Raw genomic sequence first — 13567 nt, forward strand, 5'->3', positions numbered from 1 at the left:
TCAAAACCAGAATGAGATACCACTCCATAGGATGGCTATATGGCCATCCATCAAAAGCAGAAAATTAACAAGTATTGGCAAAGATGTAGCAAAATTGGAACCTCTGTACACTGCAAGATAAACTGGAAATGTATATAAAATGGTATAGCCATTTTTGAGTGAAGTATGGTAGGCCTTTCAAAAAATTAAACACAGAATTACCACGTGATCTGGCAATTCCAATTCTAGATATACACCTAAACGAATATATCTCTAACATATCTGTTTTGAGTTGCAGGGAACAGATATTTGTATAGCTATGTTCGTAACATTATTCTGATACCTGCTACACACAAATGAACCTTTAAAACACTACACAGCCCTGTCTGGTGTGGCTCAGTGGACTGAGTGCTAGCCTGAGGATCAAAGGGTCACTGGTTCGATTCCCAGTCAGGGCACACGCCTAGGTTGCAGATGGTCTTCCAGTGGGACATGCCCTTGAGGCAACCACACACTGACATTTCTCTCCCTCTCTTTCTCCCTCCCTTTTCCCTCTAAAAATGAATAAATAAAATCATTTTAAAAAGAACACTATACAATACAAAGTAAGATGAGCCAAATACAAAGCGACAAACAATGTACGATCCCACTTATATGAAGCACCAACATGAGTCAAATTCACAGGAAGAATAATGGTTACAAGGGGCTGGAGGGAGTGGGCAGTAATGAGAAGTGTTATTGAATGCAGAATTTCAGTTTGAGATGATGACAAAATTCTAGAGATGGACAGTGATGATGGTTACAAAACAGCATGAATGTACTCAATGCCTCTGAATTGTACACTTGAAATGGAAAATTTTGTGACAATAAAAAACTTGCAATGTTTTAAACAAGAAATGGGATGCATTTTCAAGGAAGGGGTGGTGAGAAGCTGAATTCAGTTTTGGATGTGTTTGCACATCAGGTACATGCAGGTGCTCCAGAAAAATAAACACATCTGAAGTAGGAAAGGTTCTGATGTGAAATTTCAGCTTACATCTCAGCTTACAGTAACCAAAACTGTAACAGAAAAGAACATGCAGTGTGAAAAGAAAGCAGGGAATGAGAATGAAAGGAACCATGACTGGTATGGCTGAGTGGGTCGGGCGATTCCCAGTCAGGGCACAAGCCTGGGTTGTGGGCCAGGGCCCTGGTTGGAGGCGTGTCTGATGTTTCTCTCGAACACTGATATTTCTCTTCCTCTCTTTCTCCCTCCCTTCTCTTCTCTCTAAAAATAAATAAATAAAATCTTAAAAAAAAAAAAGAATCAAAGGAAACTCTGGGCTTGCTAACTAAACCACAGGTGTAGGAACAGTATTATTCAAAGTTATCCCACCATATACCAATGTTATAGATTATCTGCATCTGGTTCATAAACAACTGGTCAGCAATACTACTGGATAGAAAGACATCTACTGGTGAACCACAACTTTGTGACATCAACTACTCTTCAGAGACACTACAGAAATTAAAGTATGAAATCCTACCAGGGTGGAAATAATTTACCTATTTTATACGATTCTGTGAAGAATGTATGATAGCTATAATTGTTGTAATAAAAGGGCCAAATCAGCATGTTCTATCCAACTTATATTTCTAATAATAAAAAAATGAAGATTGTTCCTGGGGGTAATAAATATTAATCACAACTTACTGTAAAGAAGCTAATTTATTCGGGACTACTATATGATATCAATTTAAGATACACTAAAATATTCCATTTGTAAATTTTTAGTGGCCTTCTGAATTAAGTCTCCAACTTAATGGTATACTGGGCCCACAAAGGTGTCCACATCCTAATGTTCAGAATTTGTGAATTCACTACCTTTCAGGACACAAAGAAGTTTGCCAGTGTGACTAAATTAAGACTCTTTTTCACGGGAGATTATCCTACATTATCTTGTTTGGACCAATGCGATTACAAGGGTCCTGGTAAGAGAGAACGGGGTGTGATAAAAGGACAGGATAATTGTCAGAGAGAAATCTAAAGATGCTGCAATGCTGGCATGAAGATGGAGAAAGAACCCACGAGCTACAAGGGTGACGGCCGGCTCTAGAAGCTAGAATGTGGAAGGACATGAGCTCTCCCCTAGAGCCTCCAGAAGGAACACAGGCATGCCAACACCTTGATTTTGATCCCCACAGCATTTACTGGTTAGCTCATCTCCTCTCCACTGATGAAGGTACCATGCTATCTTTTTTAACTCATAAGGGAAAAAATTATACATGTAAATATACAAATGTTAACATAATATATATGCTTATGTGCATATATGAAAACTCTAAAATACAAGCTTAACACACCAGCTTCTCACAGTGTCAACAAATGTGCTGCTGAGCTGTAACTGTAGAGCTTACACATTCCTTAGTAAGGTTACGAAATACGAAAATAAGCATTAGGCACACTGTCCCCTCTTTTCCCTTTGCCAAAGCAACACAACTGCTCACCAAGCTGACGGACTCGTCCTCAAAAAGAATGATCAATAAAGTTCCCCCTAACAAAGTTATTCCCCATGTTTGTACTCAGCCTTGCAAAATGCGTGTTGCCACTAGGTGGAGACAATTTGACAACAGGAATGTCCGTAACTGAAATAGTAGCCACAAATTTTCTACAAATATACGCACATGGTAAAAAGAGGAGGGAAAAAGTTCTGCTTCTAAATTCTTGGGTGAACTAGGGCTAATCACTTTATCTGAGGATCTGCTTTCCTTATTTTTAAATAAAAATTTACATTAAGTAGCATCAAGAGCCCTCTTAGCTCTAATATTTTGTGTTTTGTGGATCAAAAGCTTGCTTCAAGATCCTTACCACTATAATGTCTAAAGATGCTATTCTTTACCTAAGAAGGTATTCTACCTTTGGCAATTTATTTCAATTTAACATTTCAACCAAACACAACCAGTCATTTCCTCCAATCCTTTCTTTTCAAATCAGGTCAAAAAGAAGCATATTTTGTATTGTATTTCACACATCTATCATTCAAAGCCAAGGCTTTCTGCACTTTTTTGGTCCTGAAGAAAACTGCTGACAGCATACTTCTCCATGTCCATCTGGCCTGCCTGCATATATATTTTTAATAAGCTAGCTACGGATTTTCCTCTGAGCTGGTGGTGTGCTTGGTGCTACAGGGTGTACCCTGGGAGGGTGAGGGTTTTATCTGCTGTGGACTCTCTGCCACAGAACACATGGCTGGCCCCCAATAAATATCTGCAGACTTAGCGGCACAGACAGATCGGCATCTCTATGACAGGGAGATGTAAAATATAACTAAAGCATAAAGCAAGGCTTAACGATTTACATAAGCACATTATTAATGACACAGCTAAAAAGAGAAATCTAGTAAGTACCGACTTGGAGTCCCATATGCCAGAACAGATGTTAATCTGAAAAGTGGTACACTGCGGCGGCTGTCATCCTTTCCTGGGAAGACAAATGCCCATCAAGGGTAGATTTCTGCCAGAAGCAGCAGAGGTGCTGATGAACACACATTAGCTTTAGCATATAACAGCGTAGAAAGTCACAGCAACATTCCCTTATGTCACCAAAAATACAAATACCATCTCTGGCAAGGGCATACTCTACTGAAAAGTCTGTGGCGAGGCAGTTCATACAAAAAGAAAAAAATTCAGATTAAGAAAAGAAAGCTGAAAGCTGATGCCTCCACATTCTAACAGCAACTGGAATAACCCTTTCAAAAAGCATCCAGACAACTGATTCCCACGGATACAAAAAAAATTAACATTCCTTCCCCCAGTTATCCCAGTCCTAGGAAATAATGCTATTAATAATAAGTAACAGCACCGGCTGGTGTGGCTCAATGGACTGAGCACTGGACTGCAAACCAAAGGGTTGCTGGTTTGATTCGCAGTGAGGGCACATGCCTGGGTTGTGGTCAGGTCCCCAGTAGGGGGCGCACAAGAAGCAACCACACATTGCTGTTTCTCTCCCTCTTTTCCCCTCCCTCTCCTCTCTCTAAAAATAAATAAATAATTTAAAAATAAGTAACATTTACAGAGTATCTACTACTTTACACAAAATCTTGCTTTATCTTAATAACCCTATAAAGTAGATACTATAATTGCTCTCATTTAATATATAAGGAAATCAAGACAAAGTAAGTAAACAACCAAGCAACTTCTTCAAAGTTCAGAAGGGTCAAAGGCAAAACTCAAACCCACATCCGTTTCATTAAGGCCCATGCCCTTAACCACTCACTACACCCAACCACACTACTATTATTGCTAATACAATAATAATACCACCAGTATGGTAGTATCAACAGGAAATTTCTCCCATCATTAAAAGTAACAATTATTAATATCATATCCAGTGACTAGTAAGGTAAAGTGATGAGAGAAGCCACTAATTTGCATGTACGCTACAATTACAGCTATGTCAAGCTGTTTTAGAAGTTAACAACTGTTTGGAGTTTGTGGGGAGGCAAGGTTGCCTCCATTTTTCAATTCCTATTACAGTAAGTACAGATTTTACCAAGCAGTTTTAAGACAGCAGCTAAGAACAGAGGAGGGAAGAATGTGTTTTTAGTGTCCCTCTGTCACACAGTGTAGGCTTTCTCTTGTAAAAGGAAGAAAAACAACCACTACAGGGAACAGTAGCAGTCAGACTGAGGTTCAGGAGACCTCACTCTCATTTTGGGCTCTGGAAACACTCCAAAAGGTAAACTGATTTAATCTTTTTTTTCTCTGGAGGCCTTCCTTGTCTCCTGGTTTGTGCAACACAGATCAAAAAAGTTTAAAACCAGAAAAGCAGCTCCTGTAGTTTTAAATGCCAGGGTCTTAGAAGGATGAAAAAGAAACCAAAAACTTTAGGGATAGAAAGAAGTCTTATAGGTCTGGTAAATCTAAAGATAAGCATAAAGTTTAGGTTCATGAAAGCAGCAAAAATATGGCCAAACTCCTATATACTGGAAATCAATATGACTTGGAGTGAGTCAATATATCTGAACCTCTTTATCGATAAAATGAGCATGCTTTAGAATATATATTTAAATATGTATATTAATTGCTAATAAGATCTGTCCTAATGGACATCCAGATCTTATTAGCAATTAATATACATATTTAAATATATAGATACCAAAAGCAACAAAAGCAAAACAAGTGGAATTATAACAAACTAAAAAGCTTCTGCACTGCAAAATGAAACCATCAACAAAATGAAAAGCCAACCCACTGATTAGAGAAAATAATTGCAAATCATATATGTGATAAGGGACTAATATCCAAAATAAATAAAGAACTTCTACAATTCAGTAGCAAACAATCTGATTTAAAAATGCACAGATCTGAATAAACATTTTCCAAAGAAAACATACAGATGGTCAACAGGTGAAAAGATGATCCAATCACCATGGAAATGCAATCAAACCACAATGAGGTATCACCTCACACCTGGTAGGGAAAGGGACTCTACAGTGTCAGCCAACTTAGGAAAAGTAGAATTATAGAACATCCACAACTTCTCCCACACACCATTTTCACCCTAACAGCTTTCTTTTAAATAGGGAAACTCAAAAACTTGAAAGCAGACACAAAACTATCCCAAAGACCATGCCATAAATCAATTGGTCTTTCTTCACATACACCCCTTAAATCATACTAGGCTTTGCTATTTACAAACCCCTTTTACCTCTTATGTCTTTACAAATAACCTGCAAGGTCAGCAAGGGTGTTTTTTTTCCTCTGTAAAATAATTTTATTTTCTGACACACAAACATCTTAGGTGACATTACTAGAACCACATGTTTATGGGGTTTTATAGCTTGAGGTTAATACATTGTTTTAAAGAAAACTTCTCTCTATCGCAGAGTCATGATATAAAAATGATTTATAGGCTACAGTTTTCAGGGTTAGCAGTCAGACTAACCCTGCTTTAGAAACTTTCCTATTTAAGTCTATAATAGGGAATGAAAAGCACGATTTAAAAAATATCTTTTGCTCAAAAAGCTTGAGATCATCAAGGGAATGTTTACTGTCCTCAACAAAGAGCCACAGGATCTTTCTACACTCTCCTTTGGCTTCATCCAGGGTGGCTTGGCAGAGAGAGATACCACAAAACTTCCCATAGTATGCTTTGATGCCATTCATGTCAATTTCAGAACGAGACACCATAATCCTGGTCAATGTCTTATGATGTGTTCCAACACCCTTCACCACCTGATGAAGCTTCTCTGCAAAGAATACTTTGTAATGTGTTCCCGACAGTTGTAAAGCAACTCTCCACATCACATGTCCAGACCCAAAATTCTGCTCATGTCAGGCTGACTGTACTGCGTGTACTTCTGAAACACTCTGTGAACATGGGGATGGTTTCTGGTGGTAAGAGTGGTATTAAATAGCTCTGGCCAGGTGGGTCAGTTAGTTGGAGTGTCATCCCACAGACTAAAAAGCTGCACATTCCATTCCTGGTCAGGGCATACACCTGAGCTGTGGGTTCCAGTCAGGTCGCGGTGCACATGGGAGGCAGCTGGTGCTCCCTTCTCACATCACTCTCTCTCTTTCCCCCAACTCCTTCCTTTCTAAAAAGTGGTAAAACATATCCTCCATGGGTGAAGATTAAAAAAAAAAGTATTAAAGACATTCACATCAGTCCCTTTTCTCCTTTCCCTTGCTTCATATAAAGCCCTGGCATCTAAATCTGTCATGTCCTCATTTATGCCAAGATCCTCAGTTCAGTCACGCCTAACGAAGAGAAAGCAGTCTCCTGATAATCTCCAGGTGTGTCTGAGGTGATGCCTTTAGCCAGGTCTCTCTTCAATTCTTTGCTATAAACTGTTAATTTGTTAGTTCTTGATGCCTGAATTTCATTCAGAATATCTTCATTAGCTCTAGGACCCTTCATGGCAGCATGGAGTTCATCAGCATGCAATTGGGCTGAACATTTAAAGCCGAAGCAACTTCCTTAAGGTGACCTGTAAGGGCTTTCTCAGAGATTCAGCCAGGGGATTTTCTTTTTCCTGGAGATACGCAGCTTTGATGCCTGGACACTGTGCTGAGTGTTGTTTCTCTTAGTTAGCATGTCAATGATGATAACTTCATCCACTGTGTGTTTGCTTTTTTTTTTTTTTTTACAACAGAAAAGTCAACATTCAAGCTAGTAATAGAACCCGATCTAGAAACCAAGTCTCCTGCCTTCTACTATAGTCAATACTACCCCTTCTGTAATTATACAGTAAAGGCTTCTATAAAACGTTTGGCTAGATTCCAAGACAGCCATCCCAGACTGAATTAGACTCTGTAGTAAATAGCATAATAGTGAAGGTTTAATGCAATTACTGGCATGGAAGCATACATCTTTTTAAAAGTGAAAAATCAGTTGATTTTAAGTTAAATCAGCAAAGTGTACAGTGGGGAAACAAGCAGAACACTTCTAAAAAGTCAAAACGAAATACTGCAGTTTGCACATTTTACAATAGCTCCTATAAGTAGTGGTAATCAATATAGGGGGAAAAAGAAGGACATAAAGAGTACACAACTAAAAAGAACAACGTAAAAAGGAACTGCATGATATTTCTAATTTTAGGAAATAAAATGAGGGACTTCTGTCTTTTCTTACCCTGCAGAAATAACTGTGAGATTTTAGAACATTACGCTACAATAACACAGGTAAAAGAGGATTTCAGTTAGCCATCAAACCAAATACCTGCCACAAGGGCTGGCTCTAGAATACAGCACATCAGAAATCCAAAGTCCTATTTCTAAATCAGCTATTGAATTTAATTGGTACTATCTAATTTAAGTTAACCAATTATTTTACTCTTTAATTTCTCACATCTGTAAATCAAACAACATTTTACCCAAATTACGTTTTATGACCTTGGAATGAGCAGACAACATATGCAAAAGTAATGATCACTGGTTTAATCCCCATTATCCATTACAAAAATAAATATTTCAAAACGTCCTCTTTGTGCACAGTACTTGGCTGGGCTGAAAGTGATGGTCTTCCTAATCCAGATGAATAAAGCACCGAGAAATGCTTACCTAATAATGATTACATGAAAAAATCAAAGCACCTTGGAAACAATTTCATAGGCACTGGGCTGAACACAGGAGCCAGAGAGCATGAGGCTGGATTTGATCAAGAGACCACATAAAAAGAGTAGGCATTAAGCTGAGATAGGCAGAGCAGAGGCATGTAGGTTGCTATGTCCTTTGGGTTCCCAGAGCACATCATTCATGTCACCGCATTTAATACACTGTACAGCACATAGTTTACTTGTCATCCCCACTCAGAATGTAAATTCCTCAAGGACAGAAACCTTGTTCAATTCATTTTTCTATGCCTAATCCTTAGCACAGGGTCTGGCACAGAGAAGATAAACCTAGGCTATTTGTGCGCCAAGTCATTTACTCAATGATTCTCATCTTCTAAACCTCCATTCTAGTTTCTGCTTTCTGGTGTTGTAGCTGAGACTATACAATTATATGTAACTACTCTTCTGCCAGCGGGCTCCTTGTAGGCTTTGCCAATGGAGGTAGTAAATGAAGATTCGGAAGGAGGAAGGGGGCAAAGGGACTTCATGCCAACTGCTGGCATCAGCAATTTGTTCCAGCCTCCAGCTTCTTTCCGTCCTCCCAGAACTAGCCATATGGGCAGCTAAACAACACCGACCTCCTCAAAAGTTCGGAACCAGGCCCACGGAACCTCTTCTCTGCGCTCTCAGGTTGACTGCTGAATTGTTCCCTTTTTGTTCTTACGTCCACCTAACCAACTCCCTTCAGTAAATGCCCACTATTGAAATTCCTCCTGACATTTGTTTCCTTTACTGGACACCAATACATTATTGAACACAGAGATTTTAACTGCTCTCCTCCGTCTGCGACATCCTCTTGCTACTTCACTGAAAGGTAAAGAAAGTTTGGAGTTATTCCTACAGATAAAATCTATTTTCCAAAGGATAACTCGAAACTTTACATTTGTGCCTGTTAAGTTACAGCAGAAAAGTCACTTAACTTTTGTGATGTAAACCGTCCAACTTGAAAAGACAAAATAGACAGGACATGAGAAATATTTCAGCAGCACAGGCTGTTCCGAGCAGGCACAGCCCCTCCTTTTACTAGAGCACACCGCCCAGGGAAACGTGAGATGGCAGAGCCGCTCCGCCGTTCCTCAGTGGTCTCAGTTCCCACAAGCCTCTCCAGGGTGAGCATTCCGCCATCCTGAATGTGATTCTTATATTTAAAGACTTCTTTTTTTTGCTGTTCAACATGGCCCCTAAATGCAAGCTAACTGCTTCATCTAGTGTTCAACAAAGAAACAGCAATCTGTTCCAGCACTGAAGCTGAGCTGAACTTACTGGCATGTTGTTCCCCCTTTTTAAGGGATTTTCGAGTATAATTTTTTACAACGTGTGATTTTCATTTTACATACTGACTTTAGAATTTAACTTCTTCATAATACTCAACTCCACTGTACAACAGAAACAAAAAGAAATCCCTCTCGCAGGAGAGCCCACAATCAACACATCTTTTGAAAACAAATGACCAAAATGCTCTGATATTTTTCACATGGTCTATTACATCACTTAACAAGATGACTTCATTAGACTATTCTGAGATTAATTTCAAAAATAATTTTTCATCATTGTACTTAATAAATCGACTTGCTACGTAGAAGCAGCAAAAGTGGTGTTAACCCTTTCCCTAAAAGACATGGCAGAAGGTAAATTCAAGCAACAGGACTCCTGAGAATTTTCAGCAATGTGTGTAGATGCTAAGCGACCAACAAGAGATATCACTAGGCCAAGCCATCTACTAGTCCACTTCAGATGGCCAACATTTGTAAGACAAAACAAGTAAAAAGAATCTCCAACTTGAAAGTCCACAGCCAGTTCCATGGGAGTTCCTCCACAAAGCACAAAACTGGGTAACAGCCCACCTACTCCCTGCCAAGGGACATACTAACACCAGCTTCTGCTTCAGTGCCAAGAGTTGCATCGCCACAGTCAGCATATCCATGTGAAATCAACCAAGCTGTACTCTTACAACAAGAGACACCAGAGGACCCATCTGACATATTAGGGAGAAAACATTAGGGGTGGTGAATAGACAGGATATATGGACCTTCAGGGAATGGACAGGGTAAATGTTACTGTACCTTTATACCCCAAATTATAGCAGGATCTAAATTCAGTAAGTATGATAACACAGACTTTGGAGAAATGAAAAAAATCAGGAAATTAAATAACTGGTTTCTGATGACAATGTTGTAATAAACACTAAAAATCAAGCACAAATCTATATACGTGCAGAACATACAGTCTCACAGTATTTTTCCTTTTTTAAAAACTGCACGCTGTGATGCACTGTTTAGTTTCTCCAGATTTAATAAATGAGACACTACCAAATTATGAGGTGCTTTAAGTCATATTAGAAATGCTGTTATAATTTTCATAAAGTGCTTTTCAGTATTAACTCACTTCTCTTGGCTGGAAGGAATTATACTTTCTTGCTGGTGTATAGAAATGAAACTGTCACTGAAACATCTGGTTATATATTATTCATTAGACATCTATCACCTTTTACTCCAGCAACTGCATAATATAAGCATAAACCATGAATAAATCAGATTCAAGAGACAGACCTGACATCCAAAGATGTCTGCTGACCTGCTCTACATTTCCGTCCGTACAAAACCTGGGAGCTAGCTGCCTGCGTGCTCCTCACAGGCAGAGGAAAATTCAAAATTCTCCAAGTCGACATTATGCTAGTGGTTCTCATTTGAACATTTTCCATGCAGCACACTTAAGAACCATTAGTGTATTTTTCAGATACCTGAAAGGACTAGCCTACTGGACAGTTTTCTTTCATAAATTCTCCATTTCACTCCCTCACCTATTAAAATTAGCCTCAAATGTGGACTCCACAAGGGTACCTGAAGGAAGTAACTCAAATCCCTAGAAGAAGTGAGAGGCCATATTTGCTCTGCTATCCCTGGAAAATGGAGTCTTATATAACTACCCATTATTTTACTAAAAAGTATGTTCGATGTACCATCAAGATTTTTAAAAATACCTGTTGATTGTGACAAGCAGAATTTCGGGCGGGGGGGTGGAGGGAGGAATAACCGAGAATCATGCTGCTGCCATTTAAATTTTTTATAAATCAAAGCATCAAATATTCATCTTGAACCACAATCTAACACCAATGTAAGTTATTAAATATTCAACAACTATACCGTAAGACAAGTGGGGAAAGAAGATTAACTACCAATTACACTAAGTATTTCAGCTCATCATCTTGAAACTACCAAAAGTAGATTTATGTAACGCCAATCACTCAGACATTAGTTTTCAACACGATTCTCAGTCTAAAACACTGAAACCATGCCCCAATTTTAATTTTTAAAAGCAATAAAGCATATTACTGAAATAACTGAATGCAGACCTATCCTTGTCACAGCAAATCTCTTTACACACCTCAAGGCAATTTGACATCTTCAAACCATTTTCCCACGAAAAGGCACACACAGTATCGGAAACTTCTGACAGCCATGCAGTCGAGACCCAAAAAGACTTCAAGGAGATGAGCCCTCACGGCCGTAGCGGACAAATAATGGGAATGAAGCTCAAAGTGGGAGACCAATTTTTTACTAACAGTACCTCCGGGAGTAGGGAGGTGACTTCTGCGAGAAGGAAACGATCCTGACGAGCAGATCCGAGAGCTCCCCGGCGACCCGGGTACCGAAGATCTCCGCGTCAACCACAGGATTCAAAGCGCGAAGCTTCCAGCAGAAACCAACCCAGACACCCCCTCCCCCCACGACTCCTCCAGGGCAACCTCGCGGTTCAGAAAGCAACAGATCCTCTCGCGCGGGCAGGCGGACGGCACTCCAGGAATGTTTTCACCGAGAGGGGTCTCCCCACAGCCTGCAGGGAACCCCCGACGCCGAGGAGCGCCTCCGCGCGAACCCCGACTCCGACACCCCGGCTGGAAAGGGCTCTTCGCACAAAGCGCCCCCGCCCCACCCCCACGGGTTAGACACACGACAGGCTGCGAGGGGGAAGCCCAGAGGAAAAAACCCGAGTTCCACGCCTTCCGCCTCCGGAAAGGGGCGGCAGAGGGGCTGGGGCCCCGGCCGGGAGGAGGGGGCCGCACGGCAGCCCCGGCCTCCGCGCAGCAAAGCCGGCAGCGAGGGCTTCGCAGCGGAGGCAGGGGTCCCTGAGCTTCGCCCACCGGGTCCTCCAGGAGCCGGACGCGCCGTCCCCGCCGAGACCCTCGAAGAGACGGGAACAATAAGAAGCCGCCTTCCCCGCCCCGAGAGCGGCTGGGGGCGGCGACGCCATGTCCCCTCACACCCCCACGGACACACACCCCCGGGCCGCCGTCGGCCGCCGGCTCGGGCCTCCGCACGGCCGGCCGGGCCGCCGCTCCCGCGCCCTTCGCCTCCGCCCGCCCGACTCACCGGCTCCTGCCCCAGCCCGGGACTCCGCTGACCGCGGCCGGAGCGAGACTCGAGTACCAGCCGCCGCGGCCGCCGGCGCCGCCGCACAATATGGCGAGCCTCGGCTTCCGCAATGGAGCTCGGGAAATACAACAGGGGCCGCTCAATATTCATGAGAGACCGAGGGGAAGCCGGCTCGGCCAGCGCTGCGGGGAGGGCGGGAAGGAGCGAGCGAGGAGGCGGAGGCGCGGGACGGGGACGGGGACGGAGAGGAGGACGGGACGTGCTCGGCGCCGGAGCGCCGCCGCGTGCTGGCCTGGAGGCCCGAGCCACCGCCCCTCCCCGGCCGCCGGCCCCGCCCCCTGCGCCCTCCGCGGGGCCCACGTAGCCCCCGGCGACGCCCGGTGACGGCGGCGGCGCCACCTCGGTCTGGCCCGACTGCCTCCGGGAGCTCTGTGCCGGGGCCCGGGCCCACGCGGGGCCTGTGCCTCCCCGGCCCGCTGCGGGGGATTTGCGCTCGGAGCTCAACTCCCCCGTGACTGCCCCCAGCTCTTGCACCCGTCCCGTCCGGTAGAAACCCTCCTGGGGTCTTCACCTCCAGAACTTCACCTGAACTTCAGAACCCAGCCACCCCTTTCAACAAAGACTCACTTTCCACCCTGCACACTGAACCCACAAGGTTCAATTATTCCAGGGAAGATGGCCTTCAGTTCTCGCATTATATTGTTGGGCACCTGTATGCGTTCTGCTTGTTCTCATCAGCTCTTACTATTCACCTGGCGGATCTATTTCTACGCATCTGGTCCCTCCCAGTATTAATACCTTCTGAACTTGAGAATATAAGCATAGATTAAATACATGTAATCATTATCTAAAACATAATCAATTAGTCTACCAAAGATTATATGCATGCATAAAAATTAAGCTATAAACTGAAAAAGTAACAACTGAAAGAGTTCCCTGACCTCAAGATGTAGTATTGATGAGGTGTCGACTTTTTTGAAAAAATCACGGTAACAGGCAGGGGTGTTCTCTTGGCGTAAAAGAATAGACTGCACTGGGAATTCTTGGGCAAGCTAGGTTTAGGGCCTCCAGTGTGTCTATGTGACTTACATAAATTAGTACATAAGTCCTCTGGATTTA

General features: G+C 42.4%; 1 protein-coding gene and 1 long non-coding RNA gene across 2 annotated transcripts in view; one reads left to right on the plus strand and one right to left on the minus strand.

Annotated features, from left to right (window-relative positions):
- Window positions 1–12569, minus strand: part of RNF2 (ring finger protein 2) — a 35366-nt gene extending 22797 nt beyond the window's left edge. The window contains 1 exon segment of the mRNA XM_028530728.2: window positions 12446–12569. The gene's annotated coding sequence lies outside the window, so the exon portion shown is untranslated.
- On the plus strand, window positions 1220–4538 carry LOC118498076. Its single transcript, XR_004900603.1, has 2 exons — window positions 1220–3810; window positions 4022–4538. It is a non-coding gene; the product is annotated as an uncharacterized LOC118498076 (long non-coding RNA).
- Window positions 12570–13567: the final 998 nt, after the last annotated feature.

Source organism: Phyllostomus discolor, chromosome 14 (genome assembly GCF_004126475.2).
Source record: "Phyllostomus discolor isolate MPI-MPIP mPhyDis1 chromosome 14, mPhyDis1.pri.v3, whole genome shotgun sequence".
In the NCBI taxonomy this organism is placed as follows: Eukaryota; Metazoa; Chordata; class Mammalia; order Chiroptera; family Phyllostomidae; genus Phyllostomus; species Phyllostomus discolor.